This window comes from Schistocerca piceifrons, chromosome 2, assembly GCF_021461385.2.
Source record: "Schistocerca piceifrons isolate TAMUIC-IGC-003096 chromosome 2, iqSchPice1.1, whole genome shotgun sequence".
NCBI classification, from domain to species: domain Eukaryota; kingdom Metazoa; phylum Arthropoda; class Insecta; order Orthoptera; family Acrididae; genus Schistocerca; species Schistocerca piceifrons.
The window spans coordinates 841223680-841239407 of record NC_060139.1 but is presented as its reverse complement, the minus strand read 5'-3'; positions in this window follow the sequence as shown (position 1 = coordinate 841239407).

Below are 15728 nucleotides of genomic sequence, written 5' to 3'. Positions count from 1 at the left end.
GTATATATAAAAGTATGAACATATCTTCGTAACGATATACTCGATGCCCACTGGCAACAAATCTGCTTATGTCTGAAGAAAACGTTACGTTGCCTTTTACGCTGAACTCCACCCAAATTTGTATTGGCATTATCAGCACAGATTCCAATCACTTTCTCTTTAAAGTCGTGGTTTTCAAGCAAGTCCAACAAAGAACCATATATAATGACTGCAGTTTCGCCAGTTAAATTCAGGAGCTCTGACGTTAATTCCAATTGCAGGCTGATAGTACCGCACCAACTTTGGAAATACTGTATTTTGACGTCATTCATGGTTTGAAACATATGTACATGCACAGGTAAATGGGAGTTCTGTCTTCAGGCTGTCAGAGTATGGTGCAATTACATTCTTTACGGTTGCCTCGCACTTGGACAGCACTCGCCGGTCAGCTGGTACAGCTAGCCTGCAGTGACGTGGCCAGCTGCAGTTCACACGTAAAAAGAGGTGAGCAGAGGAGCAATACAGCTTCGAATGTCATTTAATTTTTTAAGCAGAATGAAATAATACGCTGCAAATCTCCCACAATACGCACGACTAGACGAAAACGGCAACATGTAATCGTTTTTAGCTAACGTACTATTGTAATTAAAAACAAGAATGATGAAAATTCCTGACTTAACCACAGGGTAATTTTTCTGCCGAAGCTGTGTGTAACGTAAGAGTGTGTTGAAGGATTTCACTGTATAGTTAAATATTGAAGCCACTGAAGGTATTACTTACAGTCAGTCTGGTGATCTCTTAGCTCCTTATCCGAATCTGCGAAATACATTTCAGTTCTGGAAGTGCCACCTGCTGTGTTGATAACGGGTCTATCAACAACAGAATCCATGAAGCCAACCAGGCGCAGCATTTGCTCTTCTTTTATAAGAGCTGTTATATATCTCGCCAGCGTTCGGCAGTGATGTGTGAAAAAGCTGCGTGCGTTAGTTCCAGTGCGTCTGGCAGCTTAACAGTCTTGTTACTTCTCGGGCTAAATCCCGCAGCTTGGCTCCAGATCAGTTCTGTTGGGTTCATATTGTAATGGTACTGTTGTTGTTGTTGTGGTCCTCAGTCCTGAGACTGGTTTGATGCACCTCTCCATGCTACTCTATCCTGTGCAAGCTTCTTCATCTCCCAGTAATTACTGCAACCTACAACCTTCTGAATCTGCTTAGTGCATTCATCTCTTGGTCTCCCTCTACGATTTTTACCCTCCACGCTGCCCTCCAATGCTAAATTTGTGATCCCTTGATGTCTCAGGACATGTCCTACCAACCGGTCCCTTCTTGTCAAGTTGTGCCACAAACTCCTCTTCTCCCCAATTCTATTCAATACCTCCTCGTTAGTTATGTGATCTACCCATCTAATCTTGAGCATTCTTCTGTAGCATCACATTTCGAAAGCTTCTATTCTCTTCTTGTCCAAACTATTTATCGCCCATGTTTCACTTCCATACATGGCTACACTCCATACAGATACTTTCAGAAACGACTTCCTGACACTTAAATCTATACTCGATGTTAACAAATTTCTCTTCTTCAGAAACACTTTCCTTGTCATTGCCAGACTATATTTTATATCCTCTCTACTTCGACCATCATCAGTTATTTTGCTCCCCAAATAGCAAAACTCCCTTACTTCTTTAAGCGTCTCATTTCCTAATCTAATTCTCTCAGCATCACCTGACTTAATTCGATACATTCCATCATCCTCGTTTTGCCTTTGTTGATGTTCATCTTATATCCTCCTTTCAAGACACTGTCCATTCCGTTCAACTGCTCTTCCAACTCTGTTGCTGTCTCTGACAGAATTACAATGTCATCGGCGAACCTCAAAGTTTTTATTTCTTCTCCATGGATTTTGATTCCTACTCCGAATTTTTCTTTTGTTTCCATTACTGCTTGCTCAATATACAGATTGAATAACATCGGAGAGAGGCTACAACCCTGTCTCACTCCCTTCCCAACCGCTGCTTCCCTTTCATGCCCCTCGACTCTTATAACTGCCATTTGGTTTCTGTTCAAATTGTAAATAGCCTTTCGCTCCCTGTATTTTACCCCTGCCACCTCCAAAGTTGGAAAGAGAGTATTCCAGTCAACATTGTCAAAAGCTTTCTCTAAGTCTACAAATGCTAGAAACGTAGGTTTGCCTTTCCTTAATCTATCCTAGGGTCAGTTTTGCCTCACGTGTTCCAACATTTCTACGGAATCCAAACTGATCTTCCCAGAGGTCGGCTTCTACCAATTTTTTCATTCGTCTGTAAAGAATTTGCAGCTGTGACTTATTAAACTGATAGTTCGGTAATTTTCACAACTGTCAACACCTGCTTTCTTTGGGATTGGAATTATTATATTCTTCTTGAAGTCTGAGGATATTTCGCCTGTCTGATACATTTTGCTCACCAGATTGTAGAGTTTTGTCAGGAATGGCTCTCCCAAGGCCGTCAGTAGTTCCAATAGCAAATATAAAAATCCAGCATTTGTATGTGTGTTCGATGCTGTGAAAATGATTGTTTTTTACGTTTCTACGATATTCATCTACATCTGTGTTATAAAACGATGGACATAGTCTAAATAAAGGGGATCTGGTTTTTCATTTTTGCCTTAAACATTAAATTGTTCTGTTTTCTTGCTTTAAACAACTTTTATGAACGGTCTTTCATAAAACATCGGTAATTAAGAATTTGTATTTGAAATGGAAACAGAAACTTCGCGTCCAATATGTAATTAGAAACGAGAAGACGTACATTATTCATAAATATAATTCATATAATTACGAGATGTAGGTATTTAAAATAGAGCTAGAAAAAAATGAGACTGGGGAAAGTTGAACAAATACACGAATTGCTTCACTTTTCATCACACTACCGACTGCACTACAAGTTGAATTTGTGATTGATCATCAGCTGCAATACATAGAACGTTGCGAAAACTTCAAAGCCGATTATCTCCGTAAATTTATGAAAAACAGCCTATTTCTCGGCACTTTCTAACCGTGTTCCACCCACGTGTTCACTATGGAAAAGAAAGTAGTCTCAGCCATTTTCATTCTGCGCAGTAACAACGCGACAATCAGAGCACAACGCTGCAGAGGCTGGACTACACGATTTTTGAATACGCAGCTAAAGCGTGATTAAGAAAAACGTTGATGGCTGTTAATACATTTGAATATCTTAAAGTTTCAACTAACTTAACTTAGTAATAAGATATCTAATACATGAGTAGGATCTACTTCCAAGAGCGTAACAACACCAGTGTACGTGTGCTACGGCTTCTGACCAATCAATGTGTTTGTTTGCATCATGTTTATTCTTATCATAAACGGATTATAGTTTTCCCGCAGCGAAACTTATTTCGAATACTTTTTGAATTGATTTAGAAGTGCACTCCATAGATCAAAAACTCTGATTGTGACTTACCTCGTTGAAGGCACACAAACCTTCGGCTTCTGCTAGTTCTTGATAGCCGTATTTTTCTTGACAGAAGTAAGCTGACAGTGACGGCGATGGACTTGCAGAGGTCAGCGGCTTTTTACGTTTGTCCAATGTTAAATGCCGTTGTATATCGTGTTTGCCGCCGTGAGCAATTAAAAACACCCTTTGCATACATTGCACCGTACTTCAGAAGGTGTTGAACACCTCTATAAAAAAAGAGAACTCTTTTTGCAAGTATTTCGTGAATTTACAACTTCACTTTTGGCCGCACTGCTAAGTAAAACAATAAGATTACTTCACAAAACGGGGCAAGGCAGACAGACAAGAGTTAACAATGTAGTGTCACAGCGCTTCGTGTCGAAGGTGTTTTTCAGATCTCTGCCAACCTCAGTGACCTCGCAGTGTTCGCTATTTTTCTTATGATAATTGCGTTGTATTACAACACTTTACATTAGTTTCATTTTCTCTTCTAAAAATAGGTACCGAATTTCAAGATGAAGGCCTTTATAATTCGCTATCAAGAATGCATGTTACATCTGCGTGAAATGCATGCGATAGCAGCTGTCTGGTACGAGGCACGCGCAACCCTAGGGTGGTGACGCTAGCGTCGACATTTTTCCTTTCACATTCTCGTTCCAAGCAAAACCAGATAACTTCCCCTCCGCATCCCACGCGTAACAGACTAATCGGCCACCTTTTCGCGGGAGCCGTACTGGTGCTTTTTCACCTTGTCTAAAATATGCTATATTTCTTTCTGTTTCATTTGCAGCTGACGGCGAATGTTACGGCACATAGTCACACAGAGAGTCTGTGTTGATAAGTTGATTGATATTTCCTGTGACATATGGAAGTAAGAAGTGATTGGTAAATGTGAAAATTACCGGAATGGGTGACATGCGTAACGTATTAGGCATTTTGCGGGACTTTTTTGTTAGTTCTTCAAGTGCGGAATTACCAGTACCAAGTACGCTCCCACAAAATGTGGGACGGGCGGCCGCCTTACTCATATCGATGCGTCGTCTCATAAACATCAAGGTCAAGGACGCTGTAGTTTGACTTCGTGGCTAGGAGTGCTGCTATCGTGTCACGTGACGAGTTGTCCTGCGACCAGCAAATGTGAAGACTTGAATGGAAAAACATCCCAAGTCTGCTTTTGGTCAATTTTCACTTTTAATGTGAAACTGAATATACATGCCTAGAGCTACGTGCCTGCCGAGAAGAACTTTCCAAGTCCAGCGTTTTCCTCTTAAAATGACACAATACATTTTCAAATAAATGAAATAACATCCCAAGTCCAAGGACTTGGGCAGCTTTTCAATTCAGTTTTCAGTACCTCGCGGCAGCTGCAACAATCAATAAAAAATGTTTTCTTAACAATGGACCGACTGTTGTGCCGCACAACAAAGGGAGGCAGGATGGTTGACGAGAGTGTGCATACTCAATTTTTATTGTTAAATGACATACAATACTACGTAATAAAACATAGCTTCTTTTGTTGAAATTATTACACAAGTCCACCTTACAGACCTTTAAAAGTTGACGAAGATATGGAGCTGGCTATTTCTGTAATCGAAACAAAGGGCACGATGAGACCTTCCGTAGGGCTCGTCCAGGCTCTCGCCAGTCTTTGTAAATCACTAAATAAAGCAAAAAAATGATAGTTATGTACTTGAAAAAAAGTTAAATCACACAGAAAACTTAAATAAACAATTTACAGCAAGTTTTAAATAACATATTGTTCTGTAAAACTAGAAAAATTAAAGCTTTTGTACAAAGCCGCCATCTCGCGCGAAGTATGGACTATATGATCGATAAAAATGTGTATTACTATTCAGTCGACTGTAAAATTTCTACAAAAGCGTTGTTGGCACTGAAACAAGTACAACTGCTATAAAACACTTTACACGACCGTGTAAACCTGAGAGTCTTTGCGTCGGGTATGGGATCTTTAGAAAAATTTGGGGCTCTGTTTCAGCACTGTTCGGCATTTGCTTCAAGTTTAGGTCAGAATAAAAACACAACTGCACCCAAAAGAAACGGCGTAATTTTCCGTGAACAATGCGACAACCAAACATAAATAAGTTATGCAACAATTGCTAAAGGCATGGCATTGTACACTGTCGTCGTCTACGGTACGTTAAAATGCCTGAACTTGCACCAAAGCGAAACATAGTCAATCATCTCTAGAAGCGTACGAGAATTCTGTAACGAATAAAATCTCTATACTCCAGATTCAGGAGGTTGGGATCAAGCATCATGTCCTGCCCTCCCTTTTAGCCATCCACCAACTGTCAGACAAGTTTGCGTTCGATAATATTCGGCAGTTACGTCACAGAAGAAAAAAAATACGAGCGAGCAAGACACCAGACCAGCTATGTGATTGGACTGAAAAATTCCTCGAAAGTGGAGCGCAGTATGGCGCTCTTAACGGAGGGAAATCTTCAGATGATCAACCCGTAACCGCATGCTCGTATTTTCATGACGTTACTCTACACGTTGGGTGTTTTTTACCCCATTCAGAAAATAACATTTTCATAACACTATCCAGGAAATTGGAATGTGCGTGAATACATCACAACATTAGAATATTTTGAAAGTGTATTTAACGACTTTTAAGATGTGAACACTCACTTCTTATAATGATGAAAATTAAATCTCACGAAGACAGTTTATTACGGGGGGGGGGGGGGTTCTCTTTTATAATCAATATCATAACCAATACATTCTTTGCAGACTGACTATTAATGTTCCTTATATATAACCTAGAAAAAGCCTTGCACATAGTTTTAGTTTTGTGGGCTCTTACTGGGGACACAGAAAATATAGCTTTGCTATGTCTTTGCTCGTCCATTCCTGTGATGGACCTCACAGTAGATTTGATAATTGAGGACAAATGTCTCTTGGTGGTGCAGATTATTTTCCCTTACTTAATAACTTGCTTCAGATATTGCTGCCACATCTTCTAAACCATCACTATCGACCTCTTACTCAGCGTCTGTATTACGATTACTCTCTGAAATGTAGTTATTTCCGTTCTCAGACTCATTCCTTATCTGATATTCGTTTGTACAATGTTCTGCATACGAGATGCCATGTCTTTATCATATTCGAATGTGCAGTGTGTTCCCAAAGCGCTTACAGAGCTACACTGTCACACGCTCGGTGTATTTTTTACCCAGGCACTAGAAGACACATCTGTCCTCAAAGAGACAATGAGTGAAACTGGGTAGCTTATACGTATATTGTTGCATGGAGAGACAGTTTGTTGAAAGATATGTGGAAGGTCGCATTTTTACAAATTATCTAGCAATATTTCCAACGTATGAATACAGTGCCATATACTGTATTTTACCCCACGCGTGGGTTTACCGGTCAAAGTAGCTTCAGGCATATCTAAGGTTGCGATATCTAGCTGGGGTCTCGTCGGAACGCTCTGAAATGGAGGTGTAGAAATGAAGTAAAAAATGTATTTAATGTAATTACTTTTTATTTAGAACACAATTACATAGAACGTGTTGCGCCAGTAGTAGTGGAGCCATATTTTTCTTAAGATTTTACCTTTTTCAGCAAGTCTTTTTTTCCCTTTTACGTATTTGTAAAACTCCATGCAAGTCAGTTCGTAGTTAAACTGGCACTGCCAGATTGATTCCACAGTCCCTGGCAGCAGTCAATTTCTTTCGTCAGTCCACTGGGCCGGCATGAGCGAAAATGCTCTTTCCACAGTGTCATTGTGTGCGGGAATAGAATAACAACACTCGTATAATTTTAGAAATTGGCAATTGTGTTCAGAATTTTCGGTTTCCTTAAGAAAGCAAATCCACCTTTCTTCCAGGGAGTGTTTAGGCTTCCATTCTTCCGAGTCACACTTAGCTTCTAAAAAGCTCTTCAGATTCCTGAAAACAGCAGTCGCCTGAAATATTCACATCATTTTTTAGTCAGGTATATGAAGTGTTTGCAGTCATTACCCAATCTGGGGCTTCAGACAGAGTCATCCAGTCAAATAATTCATGTTTATTAAAATAAATAGCCAATTTCTCTACGTAATTGAATGCTATGGCATAGAAAGCCATTGTCTCTTCCTCAAATTTCGAAATAAAATTAATTATTTCATGGTTAGGGTTCTGATTCTTTAATTTGTTCAAACTCATCTTGGTTTGCATGCCAATAAAATTGGCAGTATTCCTTTCATTCAGACATCTTTGCGTATCGATTGATATATTTCTCATTTCCGTTATCGAGACTTCATTTTTCTTCACGCTTTTTCTATTTCTTTCAAACAGAACCAAGTTTGACTGCAGAAACATGAAGTAAAGTTCACTGATCGGACTAATGAAAAAATCTGAATTTATTTTAAGTGGCCTGTCTTCGGCGTCAAAAAAATTGTACAGCCATCTTGTTTTTGAGTGAGATAGAAGAGTCTGATGATTGACATGAACGTATAAGCATAACTCTTTGAACTTCTCTGTCCTTGCCGTTTATATTGAGAAATAATTAAATATTTTCATGACGATTATCTCAGTGTCGTCGGTTAACATTCCAGCAGCGCTTGGTACAGTATTGTGGAGAAAATGGGTAAGGCATGAAATTCCTTTTACATTTTATCCTAGTTTTTTTTTTTTTTAATCTGGTGAATGGTGAAACACATTCGGCTGGCCGCGTCGATGAAGCCCTCCTAAGTTGGTATTGTCTCCACAAAAAGGGATTAATTTATATTATGGAATCTGCAGTTGTCCTAAGTGTCCAGACAAAACTTTACAGTTGTCTGTGGCTCATTATTCAGCGAATCAAACTTCAACATCTCTGGTATATTCTCAGTAAAGTATTGAACAACTAAAGCAAACATCTTTTCAGCCTTGTGATTCGATGCCTCTTTGCCTATGTCGTAAAATGAATCTTCTTGCAATTGTGTTATGCATTTGGACAGGGAGTGTATGCGAGAATATTTTTAACAATCACTGTAGCTTTGGTCCTGGCTTTAGACTCCTTTGCGGCGACTTTGGACTCAGGATTCATCGCGGCATTCAGTTTTACGGGACAGTCAAGTGAACTGAAGGACTGATGATGCTCGGCAGCTTTATAAGCTGCTGTTAGTTCTGCAATAGCAACGGACAGTCCCTTCTGGGTATTTTCTTCGATCAAAACCATAGAAATAAGTTTTTATGCCGATGTTAAAGCGAATCTATAGAAATGTGATGTCTCACATCTGTCTTACCTTCGTGAGTTACTGAGATGAAAAAGTTACAGATCTCGCACAACACTTCCTGATCCGTACGTCCTTTCTTCATAGAAGACCGCTCTTTTGTGTAATCAAATGGTTCAAATGGCTCTGAGCACTATGGGACTAAACATCTGTGGCCATCAGTCCCCTAGAACTTAGAACTACTTAAACCTAACTAACCTAAGGACATCACACACATCCTTGCCCGAGGCAGGATTCGAACCTGCGACCGTAGCGGTCACGCGGTTCCAGACTGAAGCGCCTAGAACCGCATGGCCACACCGGCCGGCTTTTGTGTAATCATCCGAAAAGTGACACTTTCTCTTTTCATCCTCACGGATTGTCGTAAGCTATGGTAAGTTTATTAGACGGTAAACAGTCGACAATAACACTTTAGTCGTCGAAGTAAACGTCACTTTACACTTCACGCCCTATATCCCCGCTGTAAACGCTTGCCGGCCTAAGTGGCCGCGCGGTTCTAGGCGCTACAGTCTGGAGCCGAGCGACCGCTACGGTCGCAGGTTCGAATCCTGCCTTGGGCATGGATGTGTGTGATGTCCTTAGGTTAGTTAGGTTTATTTAGTTCTAAGTTCTAGGCGACTGATGACCTCAGAAGTTAAGTCGCATAGTGCTCAGAGCCATTTGAACCATTTTTAGTAAACGCTTCAAACATTACTAACATGCGCTCTGCGTTCGCATTACATTGAGAAAGAATCGTCTTATCAGATCCTTATTCAAATGGGAACTGCCCGAGCTTCAGCTTCAGCTTCTGCTTCTGCTTAAATAGTACCAGCTCCGTGCTACGGGACAACTCTGGTATTTTCTCGAATGATGGCGCTATATCTAGAAGGTGCTTGCGTCGTCGATACAGAATTCGCAACATGCAACGCCATCTGTCGAAATAAACTTGTTGACCTGGTCGAAATAAACTTTTGACAGAAATAAATCTAACCGATGCTGCATTTACATGTTGAGCTAATAGGTGGCGTTACTTCAATACTTGAGCCAAGCTCGTAACAGTATTTTGCAAGATCCGGACGAAATTGAGTCTTGTTGGGATAAGATGATCCATTACGGTGACGCTCCCGATATATCGGGACAGGTGTCGCACCTATCCATACGATGAGGGAGTTTTGAAGCAACGTTACTGCTCATAATGTGTATAAATGGCCCAGTGTATAATGCCAGAATATTCAGTTGACCGTTGATTGTAAACATATCGAAATGTATCGTATTATGCATACTAGGCGACAAGTTCCATTATTATATGATTACACCTTCTCCAAACAATCGCTGGAAACTTTAAAATGAACGTAAACAGTATCGATCGCAGGAAACCCTTATTTTTGTGGTTAGCGGTTAGCAGTTGACGTTCGGGTAGTTCGAAACGCCTGCTTCGTTCACCACCACCGCCTGCCAACATGGTATGAGGTCTGAAGACAGCCAGTAATCGACAGAAATAGGTAACTACAAAAATAAAGGTTTCTAGTTGTCAAGACTGTCTACGTTCATATTGAAGTACTAAGAAAAACAGCTGTTCTGCACAAGAAATGCTCTCAAAAATTACTAATCACTGGAAACATTCGAACCCAACTAAACTGTGAGTACGTATTGGGATCGATTTAAAGCAGTGATGCACAGACTGCAGCCTGCTGTTGATCTGATAACGGCCCCCTCCTCCGTGTTCATTCTTGTACGTTGAGCCAAGCATCGAAGCAACAGTGAAATACACTACTGGCCATTAAAATTACTACACCACGAAGATGGCGTGCTCCAGATGCGAAATTTAACCGACAGGAAGAAGATGCTGTGATATGCAAATGATTAGCTTTTCAGATCATTCACACAAGGTTGGCGCCGGTGACGACACCTACAACGTGCTGACATGAGGAACATTTCCAACCGTTTTCTCATACACAAACAGCAGTTGAGAGGCGTTGCATGGTGAAACGTTGTTGTGATGCCTCGTGTAAAGGAGGAGAAATGCGTACCATCACGTTTCCGACTTTGGGAAAGGTCGGATTGTAGCTTATCGCGATTGCGGTGTATCGTATCGCGACATTGCTGCTCGCGTTGGACGAGATCCAATGACTGTAAGCAGAATATGGAATTGGTGGCTTCAGGAGGGTAATACGGAACGCCGTGCTGGATCCCAACGGCCTCGTATCACTAGCAATCGAGATGACAGGCATCTTATCCGCATGGCTGTAATGGATCCTGCAGCCACGTCTCGATCCCTGAGTCAGCAGATGGGGACGTTTGCAAGACAACAACCATCAGCACGAACAGTTCGACGACGTTTGCAGCAGCATGGACTATCAGCTCGGAGACCGTGGCCGCGATTACCCTTGACGCTGCATCACAGACAGGAGCGCCTGCGATGGTGTACTCAACGCCGAACCTGGGTGCACGAATGGTAAAACATCATTTTTTCGGATGAATCCAGGTTCTGTTTACAGTATCTTGATGGTCGCATCCGTATTTGGCGACATCGCAGTGAACGCACATTGGAAGCGTGTATTCGTCATCGTCATACTGGCGTATCACCCGGCGTGATGTTATGGGGTGCCATTGGTTACACGTCTCGGTTACCTCTTGTACGCATTGACGGCACTTTGAACAGTGGACGTTACATTTCATATGTGTTACGACCCGTGGCTCTACCCTTCATTCGATCCCTGCGAAACCCTACATTTCAGCAGGATAATGCACGACCGCATGCTGCAGATCCCGTACGGGCCTTTCTGGATACAGAAAATGTTTGACTGCTGCCCTGGCCAGCACATTCTCCAGATCTCTCACCAACTGAAAACGTCTGGTCAATGGTGGCCGAGCAACTGATTCGTCACAATACGCCAGTCACTACTCTTGATGAACTGTGGTATCGTGTTGAAGCTGCATGGGCAGCTGTACTTGTACACGCCATCCAAACTCTGTTTGATTCAGTTCCCAGGCGTATCAAGGCCGTTATTACGGTCAGAGGTGGTTGTTCTGGGTACTGATTTCTCAGGATCTATGTACCCAAATTGCGTGAAAATGTAATCACATGTCAGTTCTAGTATAATATATTTGTCCAATGAATACCCGTTTATCATTTGCATTTCTTCTTGGTGTAGCAATTTTAATGGCCAGAGTGTGGGTGGAGTGCCATGTTTCGAATCAAATTGTGTAAATAATGTTTCTGTAAACGTGCGGGGGGCGATTAGTAAATAATACAACACTTTTTTTGTGAAAAGTTGGTTTATTCGGGAGGAGAATGCACCACATCATTCCCCACTCTTCTGGATGCATAACGTCTGTTCAGTGCGACAGCCTTACGCCACCTTACTGGGAGGGCCTGTGGTTCAATAATAACCTCCCCATCATCCACGTATTGCTTCCCGCGAAGTGCATCCTTCATTAGGCCATACAGCTGGAAGTCGGAAGGCGCGAGATCCGGGCTGTTGGGAAGATGAGGAAGAACTATCGTCTTGGGTGTGAAAACTTGAGAGAGGCCTTGCGTTGCCGTGGAGAAGTTCGCTAGCATCTTTGTGGCGACGGATCATTGAAACCGTTTCTTCACTTTCATGAGGGTAGCGCAATACGCTTTCGAGTTGATCGTTGCAACATGAGGGAGAACATCAAACAGGATAACCCCTTCAGAGTCCCAGAAGACAGTCGCCGTGACTTGACGGGCTGGGGGTGCGGCATCGAACTTTTTCTTCGGAGGAGAGATGGGTTGGCGCCACAGATTAGCGTTTTCTTTCGGGTTTGAAGTGATGAACTCATGTTTCATCGCCTGTGACGATGTTCGACACGGTCACCATCAGCCTCGTAACGCGCAAGGAATTCCGTGCACATAATCTTTGTGACACGTTAGGAGGCGAGGAGCTGGCCGCTGTGGCCGAGCGGTGCTAGGCGCTTCAGTCCGGATCCGCGCTGCTGCTACGGTCGCAGGTTCGAATCCTGCCTCGGGCATGGATGTGTGTGATGTCCTTAGGTTAGTTAGGTTTAAGTAGTTCTAAGTCTAGGGGACTGATGACCTCAGATGTTAAGTCCCATAGTGCTTAGAGCCATTTGAACCAAGGAGGCGAGAAACCCGGCGGGTACACATTAGGACTGCTAATATTTTTAAAAATATCGGTAATCCGATATTTGTTGAAAGCTCAAAAAGTTGTAAGACTCCTTGACACAGTGGAAGTAAAATAATGATCTACCACAAAAAAATGGTTCAAATGGCTTTGAGCACTATGGGACTTAACTGCTGAGGTCGTCAGTCCCCTGCGTAAACCTAACTACCCTAAGGACATCACACACATCCATGCCCGAGGGAGGATTCGAACCTGCGACCGTAGCGGTCGCGCGGTTCCAGACTAGCGCCTAGAACCGCTCGGCCACTCCTGCCGGCGATCTACCACAACTTCAAGTATTTACCAAACATTCTGAAATAATATAACATAATATAAATTTTCGGCACTCAAATTGTTTTGATATCGATATATTGATGTATCGGCGAAAAAAATAACGCCTACATATGACGATATTTTTTGGAAAAAATGTCGATATCTCGAGACATCGATATCTTATCAACAGGCCTAGCACACACCTTTTGTGTGGGCGTGAGTCGTGCTTGGGTAGCTCAGTTGGTAGAGCACTTGCCCGCCAAAGGCAAAGGACCGGAGTTCGAGTCTCGGTCCGACACACAGTTTTAATCTGCCAGGAAGTTTCATATCAGCGCACACTCCGCTGCAGAGTGAAAAATCTCATTCTGGAAACGTTTTGAGTGCCTCAACTGGTGGACGACAGTGCCAGCACAAGTAACACAGACGTCCAGTTGTGCAGCGAGGTGTTTGATTGCGATTGTCCATCACCTCGAATGAGAGCGTCCACACGTTCCGACTTCACAGGAGTCATACCTGTGTGCGGCCAGCCGGCACGCAGGTAAATGAAATGTCGTGTGGCTAGGGCCTTCTGTCGGGTAGACCGGTTGCTTGGGGCTTTAGTTTACGCCACTTCGGCGACTTGTGCGTCGTAGGGATGAGATGATGATGATGATGATGATAAAGGCAACACAACATCCAGTCCAGGAGCGGAGAAAAGCTCCGAGCCCACCGGGAATCGAACCCAGGCCCCTTTGTATGGCATTCCGTCGCGCTGACCACTCAGTTATCGAGGCGGACCGGCACGCCGCTGATCTGACAGGTTTGCGCGGCTTTCTTCATAATGATGATAAGAAGCCTCACCCACCCAATCACCGTGCTTTTGTTCACTGCCAGGTCTCCACAGACATTCTGCAAGCGCGTATGAATATCTGTAACGCTCTGATTCGCCGCCAAGAGAAACTCAATGGGAGCTCTCTGTTTGGAACGCACCTCCGTTACGGACCTCATTTTGAAGTCTACGTCTAGCGTCAGATGCAGGGACTGAAGCGGGAATGTTCCACGAAGACCCACAACAAATTTTTTCAACTGAAACTGCCTGAGAAAAAAAAAGTGTTACGTTATTTATTGAAAACCTCTCGAACATTGTCGTCATTATATTTGTTAAATAAAACTAATATTTGTGAAACAAATGATGTAAACTAATTATTGTATAGCTTTTTGTTTTTTGTTTCTTACGGTCCTTAATGTAGTCATAGTGAGGGGTTTGCGGCCTGCGTTGCTAGCAAGACTGTACACCCCTGATATACCGGGTGATCAAAAAGTCAGTATAAATTTGAAAACTTAATAAACCACGGAATAATGAAGATAGAGAGGTAAAAATTGACACACATGCTTCGAATGACATGGGGTTTCATTAGATAAAAAAAAAAATTATAAAATGTCCGACAGATGGCGCTGGTCAGCGAAACGTCAGTAACTGCTACCGTGACGGGTGAGAGGTACGCCGATATGTTACAGAATAACATCATCCCCAGCCTGGCTCATAAACACCTGCTGGAACGTACGATGTTTAGGCAGGATGGCGCTCCACCCTATATTGCTAGATGCGTGAAAGATCTCTTGCGCGCGTCGTTTGGTGATGATCGTGTGCTCAGCCGCCACTTTCCTCATGCTTGGCCTCCCAGGTCCCCAGACCTCAGTCTGTGCGATTATTGGCAAGTGTATCGTGGTCGACCAACATCTCAAGGGACGCCAATGCCTCACCATAACTCCGGACATGCTTTACAGTGCTGTTCACAACATTATTCCTCGACTACAACTATTGTTGAGGAATGATGGTGGATTTATTGAGCATTTCCTGCAGAGAACTTCATCTTTGCTTTGTCTTACTTTGTTATGCTAATTATTGCTATTCTGATCAGATGAAGCGCCATCTGTCGGACATTTTGGAACGTTTGTATTTTTGTGGTTCTAATAAAACCCCATGTCATTCCAAGCATGTGTGTCAATTTGTACCTCTCTATCTACATTATTCCGTGATTTATTCAGTTTTCAAATTTATACTGACTTTTTGATCACCCGGTAAAGTGAAACTGTCACGTAAGACTATTCGCTCATAAGACGGATCCTTGACTGTGATATTCACTGACAGAACCTTCAGGAAGTGTAGTACACACACCAGCGAGGTAGATTACAAAACTCTCGTCCGGCCGACACTTGGCGTTTGGTCCCCACTCTGAGATCCTTACCATGTAGGATTGGTAAGAGAAACAGAGAATATCCTAAGCAGAGAGGCACTTTTCGTCACCGGCCCGTTTACTAACAGTAAGCACGAAAGCGTCACGGATATGATCATCCATCTCCAGTGCAGACGCTGCAAGAGAACCACCACAATGCGATTTAATGTTAGAATTCCTAGAGCGTTCGTTCCTCCAGGAGTCAACCAACATATGGCTTCGTACTACATGTTCCTCATAAAAAAAAAAAAAACGATGAAGGAAAAATTCTAGAGATTTGCGCTCTTATGGGGGCTTTCAATCGACCTTCTTCCCGCGCACCATTAGCGACTGGAACAGGAAAGAGAAGAAATGTCATCAAGTACCCTCCACGACACACTCCAATACGACTTGAAGAAGATAGGTGCAGAAGAGTTCTTGATTACTTTGCGCAGTTTTTTTACGCGCAACTTACGGTAAGA